Source organism: Pipistrellus hanaki (genome assembly GCF_964339955.1).
Source record: "Pipistrellus hanaki genome assembly, chromosome: 2".
NCBI classification, from domain to species: Eukaryota; Metazoa; Chordata; class Mammalia; order Chiroptera; family Vespertilionidae; genus Pipistrellus; species Pipistrellus hanaki.
Genome location: NC_140504.1, coordinates 156,631,639 through 156,643,762, shown reverse-complemented (window position 1 = coordinate 156,643,762; position 12,124 = coordinate 156,631,639). Strand labels below are relative to the sequence as shown.

General features: G+C 43.5%; 1 protein-coding gene across 2 annotated transcripts in view; it reads right to left on the bottom strand.

Moving 5' to 3' along the window:
• JAK1 (Janus kinase 1) overlaps nucleotides 1-11,602 on the bottom strand; it is a 124,511-nt gene extending 112,909 nt beyond the window's left edge. For both annotated transcript variants that reach the window (XM_084871360.1, XM_084871359.1), the window contains exon 1: nucleotides 11,342-11,602. The gene's annotated coding sequence lies outside the window, so the exon portion shown is untranslated. The remainder of the gene's footprint in view (nucleotides 1-11,341) is intronic.
• Nucleotides 11,603-12,124: the final 522 nt, after the last annotated feature.

Below are 12,124 nucleotides of genomic sequence, written 5' to 3'. Positions count from 1 at the left end.
GGGACTAGTATTAGTATTTATTTATTCATATATCTGTCACCCCAAAAAAGTTGAAGTTATCTATATAAATACAAAAGACATATACAACCGAACAACTCATTAAAAGGAGAACTTAACACATGTGACAAGTGATCTGGTAGGAGACTAAGGCAGGGAGATTATTGTAAGAAAAAGCAATCTAAAACAAGTGCATTCTTTTTTTAATAAAAGGAAACACACAAATTTCTAAAGGAAAACATCAATAATTTGCCTGAGCCATTGACAGGACCAAATACTTGGTGATTTTACACAAAATTATACTACTTTATGTAAGAATCAAGGATTTAATATCACCAAACTCCTTTCAGCAAAATGTTCCCACTTTGAACCTCTACAAACTGTACATGTCCACAGAGGACTTAGCATTTATTCAATGGACACTCATGAGCCTACATTGAAAGGGGACATAATAATGAGACAAAGTCCTGACCACAAGGACCTTGGGATTGCACAGTGGAGGTACTAAGTCTACAAAAGAACTGAAGTACAGGCAGAACATGATGTCCCAGGTAGAGGACCCACACTACCCAAGTACTATGTGTAAGCAGACCTCCCTTTGGGGGTAGGAGGAAGGAGTCAGGGACATTTGAAGGGGCCTTGAACGTTATAGAATTTTCACAGATTGAGAACATAAGTAAAGTACATTTTTTTTAAAAGTAGAAAAATATGAGAAATGTTTGTGGGTCAAATGCAAAATAGTAAATAAGCTATCTTGGCACAGTGTAGAAGGAGAGAAATAGAAAAATAAGCTGAAAAGTGGAAGTCTTAGCACATGGAGCCTTCAATAGCACATTAAGATAGAGTTTGGACTGTTTTCGGTAGGCAATGGGGGCTTCCAAAGGCTGGCGGTCAGGAAGTTCTATGTCAACATCTGTTTGGAGGAGGCTGAAAACGCTGGAGCAGGGAGACTAAATGACGGCCATCACCCAAGTAAAAGAAAGCTGGATAGGTGGCAGGGAAGGGGGAAAGGCAAAGCTGCACTATGCTGGGAGGGAGAACGGAGAAGGCATGGCCAGCTGCTGAATATGGGATGCAGGGCAAAGAAAGGGAGCGATCAAGACGCTTCTAAGGCACCAGTCAGCAAACTCTGGCCGCAAATCTGGCCTGCCACCAAGAAGCTCTACAAATGTTCCCCTTTTTAAATAGCTGGGGGGAAATAATATTTTGTGACAACGGGAAATTCAAACTTCAGTGTCCGTGCCTGAAGTTTTGTTGGAACACAGCCACACTCGTTGTTTACATGTTGTCTGTGTTTGCTTTCGTTCCACAACAGCGGAATTGCATAAAGGTAGCAGAGAAGCATGACCTTCAAAGCTGAAAATATTCACTGTTTTTCCCGGTACAGAGAAAATTTTCTGACCACTGATCTAAGGCTTTGAGGGTGGTTGTCAGAGATGTTAAGAGGAACAAAGAAATCCCCCTCTGGTATGGCTGAGAGAGAGAGAGAGAGAGAGAGAGAGAGAGAGAGAGAGAGAGAGATCGATCAAGTTTGAAGCGGTTAAATGGGCAGTGTCCAAAGGCATCCAGGTGAGGCAGTCCAGCATGACCCGGAAAGCTCACCCCCACCCCAAATGGGGCTGAGGCCCCTGCTGTTTCCTCTGCCTGGGCCCTTCCTAAAGATCATGACATGACCTGGCTCCTAATCATCACTCAGATCTGAGCTTCCTCAGAGCGAGCATTCTCCCACCCGCCGAACTATTCTCTACCCATTACCTTACTCTTTTCTTTGTTGCACTTCTAACCACCTGAAATTACTCCATGTATCGACATGTTTAACATCTTGGAATGGTGGCTCCTTGAGGACAGAGGCCTTGCCTCTTATTCCCCCCGCCCGAGTCCCCACTGCCTTGAATAGTGCCTGATGCTCCTTCACCGGTATGTGCGGAGGTAGGGAGTGAAGAAGGAGGAATGTGAATAAAAGGAACAGCTGGAGCGCAAGTGAAAGCAGGTCACAGCCTGCACCGTTTGGGAACAAGTGAGATCTGCCTCGCACAGAACCTTTAGGAAAGTCTTCACTGGGGAACGGAGAGAGATGAAAAGAAGAAGATACACCGAAGAGGACAGCAAAGACACAGAGAGGAAGGAGAGAAGTACTGTGTCTCTGAAAGCAGACGACAGCAGACAGCAGTAGGGTTGCAGGACATATTCCAGGAAGGAGGTGTTTAGCAGTATCAATATTTTGGATAATAAGTGCAAAAAAAAAAAAGTGTCAAAATGTGACAGCAAGAAGTTCTCTCGAAGAAATCTCAAAAGTATAGAAGTAGCTGTCAGGTTTAAAAGGTTAAAAAATGGGTGAAGTGGAAGGCAGTGAAGGCTTTCAAGGCATTAGGCAGGAGTGTGTGTGTGGAAGGGAGGGGGGAGCGAGAAGGGGGCAAGGTGCTCCCAGGGGAGTAGTGATAGGAATGGGGTACCTTTTTCCTTTCCTACAATGACTCAAGTTCCATCATGTCATGCCTTGTTTTAAAGCCTCAATTTCCCCTGCTAACTATAATAAAAGGGTAATATGCTAATTAGTCCAGACCTCTTCCGGACGTCATTCCAGGTGTCCTTCCTGATGAAGCTGGGGTCCGAGGGAAGCCAGCCCAGACCCCGGGTGCCTGCAGCTGGCCAGAGAGGGAAGCGACCTGGGTCCTGGGTGCCAGAGGGAAGCCAGTGCTGACAGCCAGGGGAAGGCAGGCCAACTCTTGCACAAATTTTTGTGCATCAGGCCTCTAGTATTATGATAAAGCCCAAAGTAATATAGTCCATAGGACTCTGCTTGATCAAGTTCCTCCCTACCTCAGCAGCCTGCATCTTTGTCCTCTCTGCTCCAGTGGCAACGTGTTATCCACCTTAGGTCCTCTGCGCATGCTGTTTCCTCTGGCTGGAAAACTTCCTCACCCTCTTGGTCTGGCCAACTCTCACCCTTAAGATTTCTGCCTCAGGTCCTTTGCATATACTGTTTCTTCTGGCTGGAAAGTTTCTCATTCTTATCCTAACCCTTTCACTTTTCAAATTTCAATGTAAAAAAAAATGTACCACAAAGACCCCCTCTTTTTACTGACCCCCCCCACACACACACCTCTGCTTTATAGCAAACTAAAACATCTCTCCTGGTACTTAATATAATTGTAATAGGTGTAGAATTGTTAAATTACTGTGTTTTCCTGCTTCCTGAGGGCAGGAAGCAGGCCTCTCTTATGCTCACGTAAGAGTGGTCTGTAGATAACTGTTAAACTCAAAAACGACAGCGTCTTTATCTCCACCAATTTGTGCATCACAAGTGGCCTACTTTCTAAATCTACATCGAGTGAGCATACAATTTATATTCAGGCGAGTCCAGTTTCCTCTGGCCTCCCCTCTCCCCCCTCCCATTTCTAATCCATCTTCATGAATGGTCATTCTAAAAAGATGGGTTTCTTTGGAGACACCACCAGTATGTATGTCAAATGATTTCCCCAATTAGATAGCTGATATACAGTGATTAACCTAAAGTTTTACAAAATGGTTTTAACTAAACAAAATCAGTCAGATTTTAAATGTAGGCATTATGCACATCCTACTTTTTTAAGTCAGTTTTGTAAATTAGCCCTAAAATACTACCCTGTTTCCCCGAAAATAAGACAGTGTCTTATATTAATTTTTTCTCCCAAAGTTGCGCTAGGTCTTATTTTCAGGGGATGTCTTATCTTTCCATGCGCTAGGTCTTATTTTCGGAGGATGTCTTATTTTCAGGGAAACAGGGGTAGTAGGTCTGCATGTGTACTTGGCAGGGGAAAAAAAAAAAAGTGTGCCTCTTTATGATATGAATCACAGCTGCCTGCCTCTCTGTGTTTAATAACAAGATTTTTCAGTGGGAAAATATACACTTGGCACACTGTTTTCTCCTGAGATTTCCTTTTCTTTTGTCTTTTCTCTTATTTCATAACATTAAAGATTATTTTAAATTCTACTAATTGAAAAAAAATTGCTGTAAATTACAGCCTTGCTACAGTCTGGGCCAATTAACTGTGCAAATAAGCCTGCAGATATAATTGTGCTGAACTGAGTGAACTGTTTTCAGCTCTAATGCCCCTTAAGCCCTTTAAACCACCATTAAACACCAGAGCGGCATTAATTACAAATTGTTCTTATCTATTTCTGCTTCGTACTCCCAAACGTGTCCGATTTACCCAATGTTCCAGAAAATCCAGTAAAACCTTGATGAAATGCACTAATTCAATCGAAGGGGTGTCCGTTAAAAGGTGAAAGTATGTTATACAACAGAGTGGGTTTTCCAAATGCCCATGTTAAAAGTTTGACAAATTAGTTCACCTGTTTTTGCTTATGTAGATACATTTGTGTGAAAGGTTTAATTTCGCAGAAAAGTTTTCCATATGTGTTCCTGTGATTTTAAATGTATACTGAGTAGGCCTAGTAAATATATTCACTCACCAGTCACCCCGAGGAAACAGACACTGGCTGGGGCATCACACAGGGAACATCAGCTGGCACCATTCAAACAGAGTTACACCAGGAAACAACAGAACCAACAACCAGAACCAATTACCACTGGAGATGCAACATGATCAGGGGCTAATCATTCGCTGAACATTGTTTAGGAGCGGTGACTCTTGGATTTAAATACTTAGCCTATAATTGTATATATGTAATATTTACTAGTTTATTTTCCAACGTAAGATCTATATATCCAAACTAATAGTGAATTAATAACAAAAAAATAACCTTTTAATTTAATTATAAACAAATCTTGGTTAAAAGCATTTTAAAATTAAAAGGGTGTTAATTTTCACCTATGACATACGGACCAGAAATTTTGTCCGTTAAATCTGAAGTTCATTAAATCGAGGTCCACAAAACTGAGGGTTTATTGTAGGGTTTTTTAAAAAGCTAAATAATACCTACAGGTCAACCTGTTCACCATTTGAACTGAACTCCCCGCCTACTGCTCCCCCCAAATACAAATTGGAGAGTTTTGCCAAAACCGGTTTGACTTAGTGGTAGAGCGTCGGTCTAAGGACTGAAAGGTCCCAGGTTCGATACTGGTCAAGGGCATGTGCCTTGGTTGCGGGCACATCCCCGGTAGGGGGTGTGCAAGAGGCAGCTGGTCGATGTTTCTCTCTCATCGACGTTTCTAGCTCTCTATCTCTCTCCCTTCCTCTCTGTAAAATATCAATAAAACATATTTTATAAAAAAAAAAAAAATTAGGGAGTTTTACTGTTTTGTTTTTGTTTTCTCAAATGGGAAGACAAAGGAAAGACAGTTAACTCCTTTGCTATCAAAGAAGAGGAAACAAAATATGGAAAATTCTTTTTCAATCAGGTGGCAACTACTGTTCTTGAGAAAATATGAATAAGTGCAACATGAACATCAGAGAAATAAAGACATATTTAAAATATGATTTGTAGGAAAAGCTGATTTTTTGTACAATTTTATATTCTGGGTAAACCATGCTTTAGGAAAGCACAATACATAAATAGAAATAGAAACTGATCAAACAGCATTCAGGGGAGACTGACTATATATTTACGAGTCCCTGGCACATTATCTGATTTATAAGATTTTTTTTTTATTTCCATAAGAATGTGAAGAACACCATTTTACAAACAGATATGCATGTACTCCCCTACCAACAGTACAACCTTGCTAAGAATCAGTGACAGCAACACAGTATCTTTCTACTAACTTTCCAAGAAACTCTAGTACATTCCTACCGAATTATATACTTTGGATGGCATTTAAAGTTGAATTAAAGGCACCTTTGTTTCTCATCGTTCCTTAAAAATAAAGTAAAACCTCATTTATCTATCACTTCAGGTGCTCTATAATATACTCTTCTAGACTTGAGAAACTGCCTTCTTTAAGTGCCTAAACTTTTGTGATTTATCCATTTCTAATTGAAGCCTACCTAATAGAGAATTTGTCCATCACTCTGTTTGCATTTATGGGTTGCACTTCCCTACAATCTTAAAAAGCATTCTTAATATAATTTGAGCTCTTTCTTTTTCTAATACACAGCCTGTTCACCAATACAAAAAAAAAAAAAAAAAAAAAAAAAGTAGCCCCCAACCAAGTTAGCTTTGTGCCTAGCACTATTCCAAAATCTCTAGGTATAGTCATTCAATCCTCAGTCTCAGAGGTGGGTACCATCTTCATCTTCATTTGATGAGTAAGGAAATAAAATTTACTTGCCCACATTCTCACAGCTGGGATCAAACCTAGCAGTTTGGCTCCAGAGCCTCCAAAAACACAGATTATGAAAAATAAGGATAAATACAAGGGATCAATCTCTGATCTCTCTACAGGTATAATAAGTTGGCCTGATTTAGTCTCCCCCAACTGGGCTCAAGTTATTACTGCCTTCTTTGCAAGCCACAGCTCAGTTTTTAGGTTTCTCAGAGTCAGCCTCCTCTCACAGATCACTCTTATTAATAAATAACTTTCCCTGAAGGGTTAAAATAAGTTTGCCTTTTGGCTAAGATCAAGTGAAAAATAACTTTGTGGACCAGATTCCTCACCGGTTTTCACTCTAAAGAAAACCTATTCTTTGAGCTTGTCCTATTGCAATCCTGACAGCAGCTTCTTACTCCACCCACCACTTGCTCCAAGCAGAGTTAACTCTCTTCAGTGCCAGGAACTAAGTAGGTACCCAAGGGATGTTAGTATCTACAAACAATGAGTTAATTAGTCTGTAAAGAAAATTTAAAAAAAAGGGGGGGGGGGGCCGAAGAAGAGAAGAGACTACTTCTTAGTTCTCAGACTTAAGGAATGCCATGAAGGTTTCTAGAAAACGTTGTACAACCACTAAGTAGGATTTTCTTAGTTGAATGTGTAAAATCTGCAACTGAGAAACACTGAATGAACAGGCCAGGGGTCTTCCACTAGACTGTAAACTCTGAAAGGGCAAGGATTTTTGCCTTTGTTCTTTTGAGACTCACAGCAGTATTTACTGAATGAATATATGAACCAAGTACTGTGTGAATATTATGTTAAGTAAATTCAGTTACTAAAGATAAACATATTCCAACAGAGACCAGCTCTGTCTTCTGGCCAGAGTAGACTTAAAGAAATTTTCATTTTGTGCCCTGGCTGGGCGGATCAGTTGGTTTAAAGCATTATCCCAATACGACATTGTTGTGGGGTCAGTCCCTGGTCAGGGCACGTACAAGAATCAACCAATGAATGTATAAATGAGTGGAACAAATAAGATGTTTCTCTCTCTCTCTCTCTCTCTCTCTCTCTCTCTCTCTCTCTCTCTCTCTCTCTCATCAATCAATAGAAATTTTCACTTTGCTTCTAAAGCAGATCTGACTTAGATTTATTCACAGAGCACCAGAGAAAATATATGTGGCCACTGCCAGTTGTTAAGAATCACAGATCATAAAACCTTACAAATAAATATATCACAGAAATGAACTTAATGTTGTATTCTCTCTTTTTACTTAAAAAAGTTAGTGCACTTCAGAATGAAGAATACTCATAGGAAAGTAGCTTCCTGCCCTTGAAACCCGATTATTTCAACATGGCAGCTATTTAAAACCCCACGTTACCATAGGGTTTTCAAGACAGGAAGCAATAGTGGCACACCTAGCCCAGCGCAGGGGAGAACAAGAAGCAGAGAGGAAACAACATGCCTAATGAGAGCAGGGCTTGGAGGGCAGCCTGCAAAGTATGAAAGCAATGAGCCAATTTCTCTGTCGCTTTTAACTGATTTTACCTGTACATGGTATCATTAAGAAGGATGAAATGAAGAACGTAGAAACAAACAGCACCTTCCTTGGGCACCAAGTGCTCCCCCTTTTCCCATCATTAACTTTCTTTCCAATTTTAATGACTCTTAGAAATTGGGAAGAGCTCCATTGTGCTTAATGGGAAAGGGAGTTGACCACAATGGCTTTTCTCCTCTAACTTTCCTAAATTTTCTAATTTTTCTACAGTGAGTTTTCCCTCTTGTTATGAGGAAATCACCTTTATGTTTAAAGAGATTATTGAGCTAAGTGTATGCTCTGATAAGAAAACAACATTTAAAAATCCTTTCTCCAAAAAAAAAAAAAAAAAAAAAAAAAAAACAGCAAAAAAGCTCAATACCAAACTATCCAATCTTCTCAACATATTGCCTTAACCACCAGTACATGTAATAACTCATTTATTTTAAAATATCATGTCTTCATAACAGTTAGAATTGGTGTTTGCACTCAGTTTCCATGCATTATCTATCTGATTGTTGCCAACACATTCGTGAGATGGCCACGGTGAAGATTTTTAATTCCATTTTTCAGGAGTCTGAAGTGCAACAATTTCCCATGACAGAAGCCTGGGTCTTCTCGTTTCCTACCTGGCATTCCAAAACAGGATTTCCCAAGCCCAGCACTAATGACCTGTTGTCAGGGGCGGCCCCATTCCTGTTTAGCAGCAGCATCCTCTCTGCTACCCACTGTGTAGAAGTAATACTGCAGTCCCCTCTCCCTACGGCCACCAAGTTATAACAAAACAAAACGTCTCCACAAACTACAAATATCTCATTGGACCCAAAAATCATAGCCAGTTGAGAAACACTGGTCTAAAAGGATCTGTGCTCCATCTGGCATCTCTATAACAAGGCCCCATATACCACTGGGCCACAATAAACCACAGTGAATCAGATGCTGCTTGCTCATCAAGTAATTAAGCAATTGGTTCAGTAACCAATTCCCCATCCACTTAAAACCATTTTTTAAAATGTGGAAATGAGTAAGAAAATCTCCTTGTACAAATAGTCACAAAGTAGAGGATAAATCTAAAAGTATATCATCTCATTATAACAATAAGTATATACATAATGAAGATATATAAAATGAACATATGTGTTTAGGGGGGGAAATCCTTATCAGAGGAGTTAGAAAACAGATCTTGTTCTTTGCTAATAAACCTTATTAATGCAATTATACCTACTGTTCCTTGTATAAAACTGAGTACATATAAACCTACATATGTTCTCAATACTTGCTTCAGCTGGGTTTCTATCCAAATATATGTTACTTAAAGCCATCAGAAGAAATCAAATAACTTTAGAATATATTACTAGAATTTATTGTCTGACCCTAGTATTTGTGAACCCAGAATCTAAATTGACCAACCTCACAATCCTATTATAGACACACAGTTTAAGTTTCTTCATGCTATTTAATCTGAGCCTCTATTCCTGCAAAAGCAACTCCACCCTCAAAATTCATTATTTTCACCATCTTTTTAGCACATGCCTGAACTGAAAAGATTTTGCAATCTAATTCCCCCTAGTAACTTAAATCTGTAAAGGGTAGATGCCTAATAATCAGAAATAATTACAAGTACCTGTATAGCATTGGCCAAAATGATATTAAGGCTACCCAAAGTATGAATGTAATTGAAATGTAGTTATATTTTAGGCAATGTTTGAATTATTTTATCTATATATGTATAATGTAGTCACCCTCTATCATCATTTCCCAACAGTAATAATTAGTATATTGTGGACTGGGGAAACTATTTGAACTGACTTTTATTTAATGCAGAGTGGCACACTATAGTATTAAAAAATATATTTTGCAGCTATTTATTGAAACTAAGATACAGTGAAATTGCTTAGTTAATATAACTTATAGAATTAAGAAGAATTTGTGAGTATCATATTCATAATGCCCACAAATACTCAAGTATGATGTACTTTAAATGTGATCTGGATCTATATATAGAAGACATTTTCTCCATATTACAAAGCATATTGTACCCAAAGTGTCTGGTCTCCATTAACCCTCACCACAGAGTACAAAAGAACACATTGATCCTTCAGTGAAAACAACTCTCAGGTCTTAGAAAACATCAGAGTCACCAACAGCAAAAGCAAGAAACAACTCAAAATGGGGTTTTGAAAACAAAGAATAAAGGTTTAATCAATATAAAATGCTCGCTTTAAACACTCCCCCCCTCCCCACTGCGCATATGGCCATACTCGAATCCTTTTCTTAAAAAACAACCAACAATCATACTCCACGATCACATCTAATTGTGTCTGCATTATACTCGGTATGCTTAACTCTCTCTGCAAGGGTGTTAATGCTTTCCTCACTCAAAAGAATGACAATTTTATACCGTTGTAAAAAAACAAAACAAAAACGCCTGCAACTAAGAGAAAAGAAATCTTGATTCTAAACAGAAAAGGAGAATCTTAATAACATGTATCCAACCAGGGGCAGAGAAAGCAGCTCACAGACACGTATTAAAAGGAGCGGCAGGAAGGACAAGGTTCTCTTACCCAGAGGCACATAGGAGTTCACAGAGAATAGACATCCAATTTTTTTTTTTTAATGTGCACAAACACCTGGCGATGATCAGACCTTTTATCTAGTCCTGCCCCTCCCCGGTCCTTGGTAAACCCACACGCAAGGAGCCCACATCCCTGGAATCTTGAGGAGTGACTTGTGATGGGGAGTTGACTGTTCATGCGATGTCCCTCTCATTCCTGACCACCGCGCGGATGGGATCAGAGGAGTGAGTTTCAGTCAGTATGTCCTTTAACAGTGGGATGTGCAACTCCCGAGGTGTGTGTGTGTGTGTGTGTGTGTGTGTGTGTGTGTGTGTGTGTGTGTCTGTCTCTCTCCCCCTCCACCCCCCCCGTCTCCCTGTCTCCCTCTGTCCCTCCTCTTTCCTATCCCTGTACCCCCGGGTGTGCCTTGCGCCCTTGGGGGGGGGGGGGAGGGGAGCTGCCTGGAGCCTGGTTCCTAACAGCACCCCAAAGAGGAGGAGGGGGCGTTTTCTGCCTCCACAGACGACACCCACCAGCCGCCCGGAAGGCGGCCCCCAATCCCAGAAACTTTCCCTCGCCGACCCCGCCCAGGAGGAAAACCGCTACGCCCCCCAGCCTCCATCCATCCCGAGGCCAGAGGGAAACCTCCCCGCGCCCGCAGGCAAGGCTACCGGGGAGCCGGCGGCCACACTCTGCGGGCGGCGGGGGACGTCAGCCCGCCCGCCCGCGCGGCAGCCCGGGCGGCATAAACAGGATGTCCGCGCGCCCCGGGCGAGCGGGGGAAACTCGGTGCGTGCGCTCCCCGGGAGGGGCGGCCAGGCTCCCCCTCTCCCCTCTCCGCCGCGGGCCCCGGCCCCGCGCGCTCCCCGCCGCCGGCGCGCTCCGCTCCGCGCGCCTGGAAATCCCCCGCCCGCCGTCCGCCGCCCGCACCTCCGCCCGCCGGGGCCTCGGGCCGGCGCAGCGCTCGCCGGCGGCGCGGGGCGGGGGGACCCGGCGCGCACGGACCGACCGACCGCCGCGGCCGCGGGCTTCCCCACCTCCCCTCGGCGACACTCACTCACCACTTCCGTGTGCGCGCGGGCCGGGGGGCTCCGGGTGGCCGCGCGGGTCCGGTCGGTCGGCGGCCTGCTCGTCGGCCAGCCCGCGGGGCCCCGGCGTGCGGACCAAAGGGCGCCGAGGGGGGCGATCGGGCTGGGGGCGCAGGCCCCGCGCTCTCCGCGGCTGACGGCTGCTGGGTACTCGGCGGCCGCCGCGGCCTGCGCTCGGCGACGCGACCGCCTCCTCCTCCTCCCCGCGGCGGCCTCGCCTCCCTCCCTCCTCCCCGCCGGCTCCGCCCCCTCGTGACGTCCGGAGCGGCGGCCCGGAAAGGAGGGCGGGGACCGCGGTGGCTGCGGGGCCGACGACGCGCCCGCCGGCGCTCCAGCCTCGCAGCCACGCCCGCAGCCGGCTGCGCTCACGCCCCCGCCTCTACCTCCGCGGGGTTCACAGCGTCTTTTAGAAACACGGGTCCGGGCGGTGGGAGATCAGAAGAAAAAAATGGTCAGGTTGGAGCCTCAGGGTGGCCCCGGCCAAGGATGGCGTGCCCTCCGCATCTCTGTGCGCGGTGGTGCATCCATCCGAGCCCTCCGCCTCTGTCCCGACCCAGTAAGAGGCGAGTGTGGGTAGCCCTTGGCTAACGGGAATTTAAGAAATAAATCTTCCAACGTGGATAGGTTACTTCAGATCCAACCTGTTCCCTATGTAAAGAGCTCTTTTAAAGTTAAGAAAAAACGTATTTGTAATAGTCGTAAGAACTTAACGTTTGTTGCTATTTCATTTGTCCAGCACTTTTCAATTTTTTTTTT